This window comes from Oncorhynchus mykiss, chromosome 26, assembly GCF_057628025.1.
Source record: "Oncorhynchus mykiss isolate SJ-2025 chromosome 26, ASM5762802v1, whole genome shotgun sequence".
In the NCBI taxonomy this organism is placed as follows: domain Eukaryota; kingdom Metazoa; phylum Chordata; class Actinopteri; order Salmoniformes; family Salmonidae; genus Oncorhynchus; species Oncorhynchus mykiss.
In genome coordinates, this window is record NC_143047.1 from 30,684,848 (window position 1) to 30,698,001 (window position 13,154).

Sequence of the window (13,154 nt, forward strand, 5' to 3'; positions counted from 1 at the left end):
CAGAGACCAGCAGTTTAAACCTTATTTTACAGAACACTAGTCAGTCAGAGACCAGCGGTTTAAACCTTATTTTACAGAACACTAGTCAGACAGAGACCAGCGGTTAAAACCTTATTTTACAGAACACTAGTCAGACAGAGACCAGCAGTTAAAACCTTATTTTACAGAGCACTAGTCAGTCAGACACAGAGACCAGCAGTTTAAACCTTATTTTACAGAACACAAGTCAGCCAGAGACAGAGACCAGCGGTTTAAACCTTATTTTACAGAACACTAGTCAGACAGAGACCAGGGGTTAAAACCTTATTTTACAGAACACTAGTCAGTGAGAGACCAGCGGTTTAAACCTTATTTTACAGAACACTAGTCATTCAGAGACCAGCGGTTAAAACCTTATTTTACAGAACACTAGTCAGACAGAGACCAGCAGTTAAAACCTTATTTTACAGAACACTAGTCAGTCAGAGACCAGCAGTTAAAACCTTATTTTACAGAACACTAGTCAGTCAGAGACCAGCAGTTAAAACCTTATTTTACAGAACACTAGTCAGACAGAGACCAGCGGTTTAAACCTTATTTTACAGAACACTAGTCAGTCAGAGACAGAGACCAGCAGTTAAAACCTTATTTTACAGAGCACTAGTCAGTCAGAGACAGAGACAAGCAGTTTAAACCTTATTTTACAGAACACTAGTCAGTCAGAGACAGAGACCAGTGGTTTAAATCTTATTTTACAGAACAATAGTCAGACAGAGACCAGCAGTTAAAACCTTATTTTACAGAGCACTAGTCAGACAGAGACCAGCAGTTAAAACCTTATTTTACAGAGCACTAGTCAGACAGAGACCAGCAGTTAAAACCTTATTTTACAGAACACTAGTCAGACAGAGACCAGCAGTTAAAACCTTATTTTACAGAGCACTAGTTAGTCAGAGACAGAGACAAGCAGTTTAAACCTTATTTTACAGAACACTAGTCAGTCAGAGACAGAGACCAGCGGGTTAAACCTTATTTTACAGAACACTAGTCAGTCAGAGACCAGCGGTTTAAACCTTATTTTACAGAACACTAGTCAGACAGAGACCAGCGGTTTAAACCTTATTTTACAGAACACTAGTCAGACAGAGACAGAGACCAGCGGTTTAAACCTTATTTTACAGAACACTAGTCAGTCAGAGACAGAGACCGGTGGTTTAAACCTTATTTTACAGAACACTAGTCAGACAGAGACAGAGACCAGCGGTTAAAACCTTATTTTACAGAACACTAGTCAGTCAGAGACAGAGACCAGCGGTTAAAACCTTATTTTACAGAACACTAGTCAGACAGAGACCAGCAGTTTAAACCTTATTTTACAGAACACTAGTCAGACAGAGACCAGCGGTTTAAACCTTATTTTACAGAACACTAGTCAGACAGAGACCAGCGGTTTAAACCTTATTTTGCAGAACACTAGTCAGACCGTGACAAGCGGTTTAAACCTTATTTTACAGAACACTAGTCAGACAGAGACCAGCAGTTAAAACCTTATTTTACAGAGCACTAGTTAGTCAGAGACAGAGACAAGCAGTTTAAACCTTATTTTACAGAACACTAGTCAGTCAGAGACAGAGACCAGCGGGTTAAACCTTATTTTACAGAACACTAGTCAGTCAGAGACCAGCGGTTTAAACCTTATTTTACAGAACACTAGTCAGACAGAGACCAGCGGTTTAAACCTTATTTTACAGAACACTAGTCAGACAGAGACCAGCTGTTTAAACCTTATTTTACAGAACAGTAGTCAGTCAGAGACAGAGACCGGTGGTTTAAACCTTATTTTACAGAACACTAGTCAGACAGAGACAGAGACCAGCGGTTAAAACCTTATTTTACAGAACACTAGTCAGTCAGAGACAGAGACCGGTGGTTTAAACCTTATTTTACAGAACACTAGTCAGACAGAGACCAGCGGTTTAAACCTTATTTTACAGAACACCAGTCAGTCAGAGACAGAGACCGGTGGTTTAAACCTTGTTTTACAGAACACTAGTCAGACAGAGACCAGCGGTTTAAACCTTATTTTACAGAACACTAGTCAGACAGAGACCAGCAGTTAAAACCTTATTTTACAGAGCACTAGTCAGTCATAGACAGAGACCAGCAGTTTAAACCTTATTTTACAGAACACAAATCAGCCAGAGACAGAGACCAGCGGTTTAAACCTTTCTTTACAGAACACTAGTCAGTCAGAGACCAGCGGTTAAAACCTTATTTTACAGAACACTAGTCAGACAGAGACAGAGACCGGTGGTTTTAACCTTATTTTACAGAACACTAGTCAGTCAGAGACCAGCGGTTTAAACTTTATTTTACAGAACACTAGTCAGACAGAGACCAGCGGTTTAAACCTTGTTATTCAGAACACTAGTCAGTCAGAGACCAGCGGTTTAAACTTAATTTTACATAACACAAGTCAGACAGAGACCAGCAGTTAAAACCTTATTTTACAGAGCACTAGTCAGTCACAGACCAGCGGTTTAAACCTTATTTTACAGAACATAGTCAGACAGAGACCAGCAGTTAAAACCTTATTTTACAGAGCACTAGTCAGTCAGAGCCAGAGACAAGCAGTTTAAACCTTATTTTACAGAACACTAGTCAGTCAGACACAGAGACCAGCGGGTTAAACCTTATTTTACAGAACACTAGTCAGACAGAGACCAGCGGTTAAAACCTTATTTTACAGAACACTAGTCAGTGAGAGACCAGCGGTTTAAACCTTATTTTACAGAACACTAGTCAGACAGAGACCAGCGGTTAAAACCTTATTTTACAGAAAACTAGTCAGACAGAGACCAGCAGTTAAAACCTTATTTTACAGAACACAAGTCAGCCAGAGACAGAGACCAGCGGTTAAAACCTTATTTTACAGAACACTAGTCAGTCAGAGACAGAGACCGGTGGTTTAAACCTTATTTTACAGAACACTAGTCAGACAGAGACCAGCGGTTTAAACCTTATTTTACAGAACACTAGTCAGTCAGAGAAAGAGACCAGCGGGTTAAACCTTATTTTACAGAACACTAGTCAGACAGAGACCAGCGGTTAAAACCTTATTTTACAGAACACTAGTCAGACAGAGACCAGCAGTTTAAACCTTATTTTACAGAACACTAGTCAGACAGAGACCAGCGGTTTAAACCTTATTTTACAGAACACTAGTCAGACAGAGACCAGCGGTTTAAACCTTATTTTGCAGAACACTAGTCAGACCGTGACAAGCGGTTTAAACCTTATTTTACAGAACACTAGTCAGACAGAGACCAGCAGTTAAAACCTTATTTTACAGAGCACTAGTCAGTCAGAGACAGAGACAAGCAGTTTAAACCTTATTTTACAGAACACTAGTCAGTCAGAGACAGAGACCAGTGGTTTAAATCTTATTTTACAGAACAATAGTCAGACAGAGACCAGCAGTTAAAACCTTATTTTACAGAACACTAGTCAGACAGAGACCAGCGGGTTAAACCTTATTTTACAGAGCACTAGTCAGTCAGAGACAGAGACCAGCGGGTTAAACCTTATTTTACAGAGCACTAGTTAGTCAGAGACAGAGACAAGCAGTTTAAACCTTATTTTACAGAACACTAGTCAGTCAGAGACAGAGACCAGCGGGTTAAACCTTATTTTACAGAGCACTAGTTAGTCAGAGACAGAGACAAGCAGTTTAAACCTTATTTTACAGAACACTAGTCAGTCAGAGACAGAGACCAGCGGGTTAAACCTTATTTTACAGAACACTAGTCAGTCAGAGACCAGCGGTTTAAACCTTATTTTACAGAACACTAGTCAGACAGAGACCAGCGGTTTAAACCTTATTTCACAGAACACTAGTCAGACAGAGACAGAGACCGGTGGTTTAAACCTTATTTTACAGAACACCAGTCAGTCAGAGACCAGCGGTTTAAACCTTATTTTACAGAACACTAGTCAGACAGAGACAGAGACCGGTGGTTTAAACCTTATTTTACAGAACACTAGTCAGTGAGAGACCAGCGGTTTAAACCTTATTTTACAGAACACTAGTCACACATTGTACAGCGGTTTAAACCTTATTTCACAGAACACTAGTCAGTCAGAGACAGAGACCGGTGGTTTAAACCTTATTTTACAGAACACTAGTCAGACAGAGACCAGCGGTTTAAACCTTATTTTACAGAACACTAGTCAGACAGAGACCAGCGGTTTAAACCTTATTTTACAGAACACTAGTCAGACAGAGACAGAGACCGGTGGTTTAAACCTTATTTTACAGAACACTAGTCAGACAGAGACCAGCGGTTTAAACCTTATTTTACAGAACACTAGTCAGACAGAGACAGAGACCGGTGGTTTAAACCTTATTTTACAGAACACTAGTCAGACAGAGACCAGCGGTTTAAACCTTATTTTACAGAACACTAGTCAGACAGAGACCAGCGGTTTAAACCTTATTTTGCAGAACACTAGTCAGACCGTGACAAGCGGTTTAAACCTTATTTTACAGAACACTAGTCAGACAGAGACCAGCAGTTAAAACCTTATTTTACAGAGCACTAGTCAGTCAGAGACAGAGACAAGCAGTTTAAACCTTATTTTACAGAACACTAGTCAGTCAGAGACAGAGACCAGTGGTTTAAATCTTATTTTACAGAACAATAGTCAGACAGAGACCAGCAGTTAAAACCTTATTTTACAGAACACTAGTCAGACAGAGACCAGCGGGTTAAACCTTATTTTACAGAGCACTAGTCAGTCAGAGACAGAGACCAGCGGGTTAAACCTTATTTTACAGAGCACTAGTTAGTCAGAGACAGAGACAAGCAGTTTAAACCTTATTTTACAGAACACTAGTCAGTCAGAGACAGAGACCAGCGGGTTAAACCTTATTTTACAGAGCACTAGTTAGTCAGAGACAGAGACAAGCAGTTTAAACCTTATTTTACAGAACACTAGTCAGTCAGAGACAGAGACCAGCGGGTTAAACCTTATTTTACAGAACACTAGTCAGTCAGAGACCAGCTGTTTAAACCTTATTTTACAGAACACTAGTCAGACAGAGACCAGCGGTTTAAACCTTATTTTACAGAACACTAGTCAGACAGAGACCAGCTGTTTAAACCTTATTTTACAGAACAGTAGTCAGTCAGAGACAGAGACCGGTGGTTTAAACCTTATTTTACAGAACACTAGTCAGACAGAGACAGAGACCAGCGGTTAAAACCTTATTTTACAGAACACTAGTCAGTCAGAGACAGAGACCGGTGGTTTAAACCTTATTTTACAGAACACTAGTCAGACAGAGACCAGCGGTTTAAACCTTATTTTACAGAACACTAGTCAGTCAGAGACAGAGACCGGTGGTTTAAACCTTGTTTTACAGAACACTAGTCAGACAGAGACCAGCGGTTTAAACCTTATTTTACAGAACACTAGTCAGACAGAGACCAGCAGTTAAAACCTTATTTTACAGAGCACTAGTCAGTCATAGACAGAGACCAGCAGTTTAAACCTTATTTTACAGAACACAAATCAGCCAGAGACAGAGACCAGCGGTTTAAACCTTATTTTACAGAACACTAGTCAGTCAGAGACCAGCGGTTAAAACCTTATTTTACAGAACACTAGTCAGACAGAGACAGAGACCGGTGGTTTTAACCTTATTTTACAGAACACTAGTCAGACAGAGACCAGCGGTTAAAACCTTATTTTACAGAACACTAGTCAGACAGAGACCAGCGGTTTAAACCTTATTTTACAGAACACTAGTCAGACAGAGACAGAGACCGGTGGTTTAAACCTTATTTTACAGAACACTAGTCAGACAGAGACCAGCGGTTTAAACCTTATTTTACAGAACACTAGTCAGACAGAGACAGAGACCGGTGGTTTAAACCTTATTTTACAGAACACTAGTCAGACAGAGACCAGCGGTTTAAACCTTATTTTACAGAACACTAGTCAGACAGAGACCAGCGGTTTAAACCTTATTTTGCAGAACACTAGTCAGACCGTGACAAGCGGTTTAAACCTTATTTTACAGAACACTAGTCAGACAGAGACCAGCAGTTAAAACCTTATTTTACAGAGCACTAGTCAGTCAGAGACAGAGACAAGCAGTTTAAACCTTATTTTACAGAACACTAGTCAGTCAGAGACAGAGACCAGTGGTTTAAATCTTATTTTACAGAACAATAGTCAGACAGAGACCAGCAGTTAAAACCTTATTTTACAGAACACTAGTCAGACAGAGACCAGCGGGTTAAACCTTATTTTACAGAGCACTAGTCAGTCAGAGACAGAGACCAGCGGGTTAAACCTTATTTTACAGAGCACTAGTTAGTCAGAGACAGAGACAAGCAGTTTAAACCTTATTTTACAGAACACTAGTCAGTCAGAGACAGAGACCAGCGGGTTAAACCTTATTTTACAGAGCACTAGTTAGTCAGAGACAGAGACAAGCAGTTTAAACCTTATTTTACAGAACACTAGTCAGTCAGAGACAGAGACCAGCGGGTTAAACCTTATTTTACAGAACACTAGTCAGTCAGAGACCAGCGGTTTAAACCTTATTTTACAGAACACTAGTCAGACAGAGACCAGCGGTTTAAACCTTATTTTACAGAACACTAGTCAGACAGAGACCAGCTGTTTAAACCTTATTTTACAGAACAGTAGTCAGTCAGAGACAGAGACCGGTGGTTTAAACCTTATTTTACAGAACACTAGTCAGACAGAGACAGAGACCAGCGGTTAAAACCTTATTTTACAGAACACTAGTCAGTCAGAGACAGAGACCGGTGGTTTAAACCTTATTTTACAGAACACTAGTCAGACAGAGACCAGCGGTTTAAACCTTATTTTACAGAACACTAGTCAGTCAGAGACAGAGACCGGTGGTTTAAACCTTGTTTTACAGAACACTAGTCAGACAGAGACCAGCGGTTTAAACCTTATTTTACAGAACACTAGTCAGACAGAGACCAGCAGTTAAAACCTTATTTTACAGAGCACTAGTCAGTCATAGACAGAGACCAGCAGTTTAAACCTTATTTTACAGAACACAAATCAGCCAGAGACAGAGACCAGCGGTTTAAACCTTATTTTATAGAACACTAGTCAGTCAGAGACCAGCGGTTAAAACCTTATTTTACAGAACACTAGTCAGACAGAGACAGAGACCGGTGGTTTTAACCTTATTTTACAGAACACTAGTCAGTCAGAGACCAGCGGTTTAAACTTTATTTTACAGAACACTAGTCAGACAGAGACCAGCGGTTTAAACCTTGTTATTCAGAACACTAGTCAGTCAGAGACCAGCGGTTTAAACTTAATTTTACATAACACAAGTCAGACAGAGACCAGCAGTTAAAACCTTATTTTACAGAGCACTAGTCAGTCACAGACCAGCGGTTTAAACCTTATTTTACAGAACATAGTCAGACAGAGACCAGCAGTTAAAACCTTATTTTACAGAGCACTAGTCAGTCAGAGCCAGAGACAAGCAGTTTAAACCTTATTTTACAGAACACTAGTCAGTCAGACACAGAGACCAGCGGGTTAAACCTTATTTTACAGAACACTAGTCAGACAGAGACCAGCGGTTAAAACCTTATTTTACAGAACACTAGTCAGTGAGAGACCAGCGGTTTAAACCTTATTTTACAGAACACTAGTCAGACAGAGACCAGCGGTTAAAACCTTATTTTACAGAAAACTAGTCAGACAGAGACCAGCAGTTAAAACCTTATTTTACAGAACACAAGTCAGCCAGAGACAGAGACCAGCGGTTAAAACCTTATTTTACAGAACACTAGTCAGTCAGAGACAGAGACCGGTGGTTTAAACCTTATTTTACAGAACACTAGTCAGACAGAGACCAGCGGTTAAAACCTTATTTTACAGAACACTAGTCAGTGAGAGACCAGCGGTTTAAACCTTATTTTACAGAACACTAGTCAGACAGAGACCAGCGGTTAAAACCTTATTTTACAGAAAACTAGTCAGACAGAGACCAGCAGTTAAAACCTTATTTTACAGAACACAAGTCAGCCAGAGACAGAGACCAGCGGTTAAAACCTTATTTTACAGAACACTAGTCAGTCAGAGACAGAGACCGGTGGTTTAAACCTTATTTTACAGAACACTAGTCAGACAGAGACCAGCGGTTTAAACCTTATTTTACAGAACACTAGTCAGTCAGAGAAAGAGACCAGCGGGTTAAACCTTATTTTACAGAACACTAGTCAGACAGAGACCAGCGGTTAAAACCTTATTTTACAGAACACTAGTCAGACAGAGACCAGCAGTTTAAACCTTATTTTACAGAACACTAGTCAGTCAGAGACCAGCGGTTTAAACCTTATTTTACAGAACACTAGTCAGACAGAGACCAGCGGTTAAAACCTTATTTTACAGAACACTAGTCAGACAGAGACCAGCAGTTAAAACCTTATTTTACAGAGCACTAGTCAGTCAGACACAGAGACCAGCAGTTTAAACCTTATTTTACAGAACACAAGTCAGCCAGAGAAAGAGACCAGCGGGTTAAACCTTATTTTACAGAACACTAGTCAGACAGACACCAGCGGTTAAAACCTTATTTTACAGAACACTAGTCAGACAGAGACCAGCAGTTTAAACCTTATTTTACAGAACACTAGTCAGTCAGAGACCAGCGGTTTAAACCTTATTTTACAGAACACTAGTCAGACAGAGACCAGCGGTTAAAACCTTATTTTACAGAACACTAGTCAGACAGAGACCAGCAGTTAAAACCTTATTTTACAGAGCACTAGTCAGTCAGACACAGAGACCAGCAGTTTAAACCTTATTTTACAGAACACAAGTCAGCCAGAGACAGAGACCAGCGGTTTAAACCTTATTTTACAGAACACTAGTCAGACAGAGACAGAGACCGGTGGTTTAAACCTTATTTTACAGAACACTAGTCAGTGAGAGACCAGCGGTTTAAACCTTATTTTACAGAACACTAGTCAGACAGAGACAGAGACCGGTGGTTTAAACCTTATTTTACAGAACACTAGTCAGTCAGAGACAGAGACCAGCGGTTTAAACCTTATTTTACAGAAAACTAGTCAGACAGAGACCAGCGGTTTAAACCTTATTTTACAGAACACTAGTCAGACAGAGACCAGCGGTTTAAACCTTATTTTGCAGAACACTAGTCAGACCGTGACAAGCGGTTTAAACCTTATTTTACAGAACACTAGTCAGACAGAGACCAGCAGTTAAAACCTTATTTTACAGAGCACTAGTCAGTCAGAGCCAGAGACAAGCAGTTTAAACCTTATTTTACAGAACACTAGTCAGTCAGACACAGAGACCAGCGGGTTAAACCTTATTTTACAGAACACTAGTCAGTGAGAGACCAGCGGTTTAAACCTTATTTTACAGAACACTAGTCAGACAGAGACCAGCGGTTAAAACCTTATTTTACAGAAAACTAGTCAGACAGAGACCAGCAGTTAAAACCTTATTTTACAGAGCACTAGTCAGTCAGAGACCAGCAGTTTAAACCTTATTTTACAGAACACAAGTCAGCCAGAGACAGAGACCAGCGGTTAAAACCTTATTTTACAGAACACTAGTCAGTCAGAGACAGAGACCGGTGGTTTAAACCTTATTTTACAGAACACTAGTCAGACAGAGACCAGCGGTTTAAACCTTATTTTACAGAACACTAGTCAGACAGAGACCAGCGGTTTAAACCTTATTTTACAGAACACTAGTCTGACAGAGACAAAGACCAGCGGTTAAAACCTTATTTTACAGAACACTAGTCAGTCAGAGAAAGAGACCAGCGGGTTAAACCTTATTTTACAGAACACTAGTCAGACAGAGACCAGCGGTTAAAACCTTATTTTACAGAACACTAGTCAGACAGAGACCAGTAGTTTAAACCTTATTTTACAGAACACTAGTCAGTCAGAGACCAGCGGTTTAAACCTTATTTTACAGAACACTAGTCAGACAGAGACCAGCGGTTAAAACCTTATTTTACAGAACACTAGTCAGACAGAGACCAGCAGTTAAAACCTTATTTTACAGAGCACTAGTCAGTCAGACACAGAGACCAGCAGTTTAAACCTTATTTTACAGAACACAAGTCAGCCAGAGACCAGGGGTTAAAACCTTATTTTACAGAACACTAGTCACACATTGACCAGCGGTTTAAACCTTATTTCACAGAACACTAGTCAGACAGAGACAGAGACCGGTGGTTTAAACCTTATTTTACAGAACACTAGTCAGTCAGAGACAGAGACCAGCGGTTTAAACCTTATTTTACAGAACACTAGTCAGTCAGACACAGAGACCAGCGGGTTAAACCTTATTTTACAGAACTCTAGTCAGTGAGAGACCAGCGGTTTAAACCTTATTTTACAGAACACTAGTCAGACAGAGACCAGCGGTTAAAACCTTATTTTACAGAAAACTAGTCAGACAGAGACCAGCAGTTAAAACCTTATTTTACAGAGCACTAGTCAGTCAGAGACCAGCAGTTTAAACCTTATTTTACAGAACACAAGTCAGCCAGAGACAGAGACCAGCGGTTAAAACCTTATTTTACAGAACACTAGTCAGTCAGAGACAGAGACCGGTGGTTTAAACCTTATTTTACAGAACACTAGTCAGACAGAGACCAGCGGTTTAAACCTTATTTTACAGAACACTAGTCAGACAGAGACCAGCGGTTTAAACCTTATTTTACAGAACACTAGTCTGACAGAGACAAAGACCAGCGGTTAAAACCTTATTTTACAGAACACTAGTCAGTCAGAGAAAGAGACCAGCGGGTTAAACCTTATTTTACAGAACACTAGTCAGACAGAGACCAGCGGTTAAAACCTTATTTTACAGAACACTAGTCAGACAGAGACCAGTAGTTTAAACCTTATTTTACAGAACACTAGTCAGTCAGAGACCAGCGGTTTAAACCTTATTTTACAGAACACTAGTCAGACAGAGACCAGCGGTTAAAACCTTATTTTACAGAACACTAGTCAGACAGAGACCAGCAGTTAAAACCTTATTTTACAGAGCACTAGTCAGTCAGACACAGAGACCAGCAGTTTAAACCTTATTTTACAGAACACAAGTCAGCCAGAGACCAGGGGTTAAAACCTTATTTTACAGAACACTAGTCACACATTGACCAGCGGTTTAAACCTTATTTCACAGAACACTAGTCAGACAGAGACAGAGACCGGTGGTTTAAACCTTATTTTACAGAACACTAGTCAGTCAGAGACAGAGACCAGCGGTTTAAACCTTATTTTACAGAACACTAGTCAGACAGAGATCAGCGGTTTAAACCTTATTTTACAGAACACTAGTCAGACAGAGACCAGCGGTTTAAACCTTATTTTGCAGAACACTAGTCAGACCGTGACAAGCGGTTTAAACCTTATTTTACAGAACACTAGTCAGACAGAGACCAGCAGTTAAAACCTTATTTTACAGAGCACTAGTCAGTCAGAGACAGAGACAAGCAGTTTAAACCTTATTTTACAGAACACTAGTCAGTCAGAGACAGAGACCAGTGGTTTAAATCTTATTTTACAGAACAATAGTCAGACAGAGACCAGCAGTTAAAACCTTATTTTACAGAGCACTAGTTAGTCAGAGACAGAGACAAGCAGTTTAAACCTTATTTTACAGAACACTAGTCAGTCAGAGACAGAGACCAGCGGTTTAAACCTTATTTTACAGAACACTAGTCAGACAGAGACAGAGACCAGCGGTTAAAACCTTATTTTACAGAACACTAGTCAGTCAGAGACAGAGACCAGCGGTTAAAACCTTATTTTACAGAACACTAGTCAGTCAGAGACAGAGACCGGTGGTTTAAACCTTATTTTACAGAACACTAGTCAGACAGAGACAGAGACCGGTGGTTTAAACCTTGTTTTACAGAACACTAGTCAGACAGAGACCAGCGGTTTAAACCTTATTTTACAGAACACTAGTCAGACAGAGACCAGCAGTTAAAACCTTATTTTACAGAGCACTAGTCAGTCATAGACAGAGACCAGCAGTTTAAACCTTATTTTACAGAACACAAATCAGCCAGAGACAGAGACCAGCGTTTTAAACCTTATTTTACAGAACACTAGTCAGTCAGAGACCAGCGGTTAAAACCTTATTTTACAGAACACTAGTCAGACAGAGACAGAGACCGGTGGTTTTAACCTTATTTTACAGAACACTAGTCAGTCAGAGACCAGCGGTTTAAACTTTATTTTACAGAACACTAGTCAGACAGAGACCAGCGGTTTAAACCTTGTTATTCAGAACACTAGTCAGTCAGAGACCAGCGGTTTAAACTTAATTTTACATAACACTAGTCAGACAGAGACCAGCAGTTAAAACCTTATTTTACAGAGCACTAGTCAGTCACAGACCAGCGGTTTAAACCTTATTTTACAGAACATAGTCAGACAGAGACCAGCAGTTAAAACCTTATTTTACAGAGCACTAGTCAGTCAGAGCCAGAGACAAGCAGTTTAAACCTTATTTTACAGAACACTAGTCAGTCAGAGACAGAGACCGGTGGTTTAAACCTTATTTTACAGAACACTAGTCAGACAGAGACAGAGACCAGCGGTTTAAACCTTATTTTACAGAACACTAGTCAGACAGAGACCAGCAGTTTAAACCTTATTTTACAGAACACTAGTCAGACAGAGACCAGCGGTTTAAACCTTATTTTACAGAACACTAGTCAGTCAGAGACAGAGACAAGCAGTTTAAACCTTATTTTACAGAACACTAGTCAGTCAGAGACAGAGACCAGTGGTTTAAACCTTATTTTACAGAACAATAGTCAGACAGAGACCAGCAGTTAAAACCTTATTTTACAGAGCACTAATTAGTCAGAGACAGAGACAAGCAGTTTAAACCTTATTTTACAGAACACTAGTCAGTCAGAGACAGAGACCAGCGGGTTAAACCTTATTTTACAGAACACTAGTCAGACAGAGACCAGCGGTTAAAACCTTATTTTACAGAACACTAGTCAGACAGAGACCAGCGGTTTAAACCTTATTTTACAGAGCACTAGTCAGTCAGAGACAGAGACCAGCGGTTTTAAACCTTATTTTACAGAA

General features: G+C 40.0%; 1 protein-coding gene across 1 annotated transcript in view; it reads left to right on the forward strand.

Annotated features, from left to right (window-relative positions):
* The window catches only part of LOC110506127 (protein unc-13 homolog C), a 301,686-nt gene that overhangs the window by 250,720 nt on the left and 37,812 nt on the right, over positions 1-13,154 (forward strand). The window lies entirely within an intron of this gene.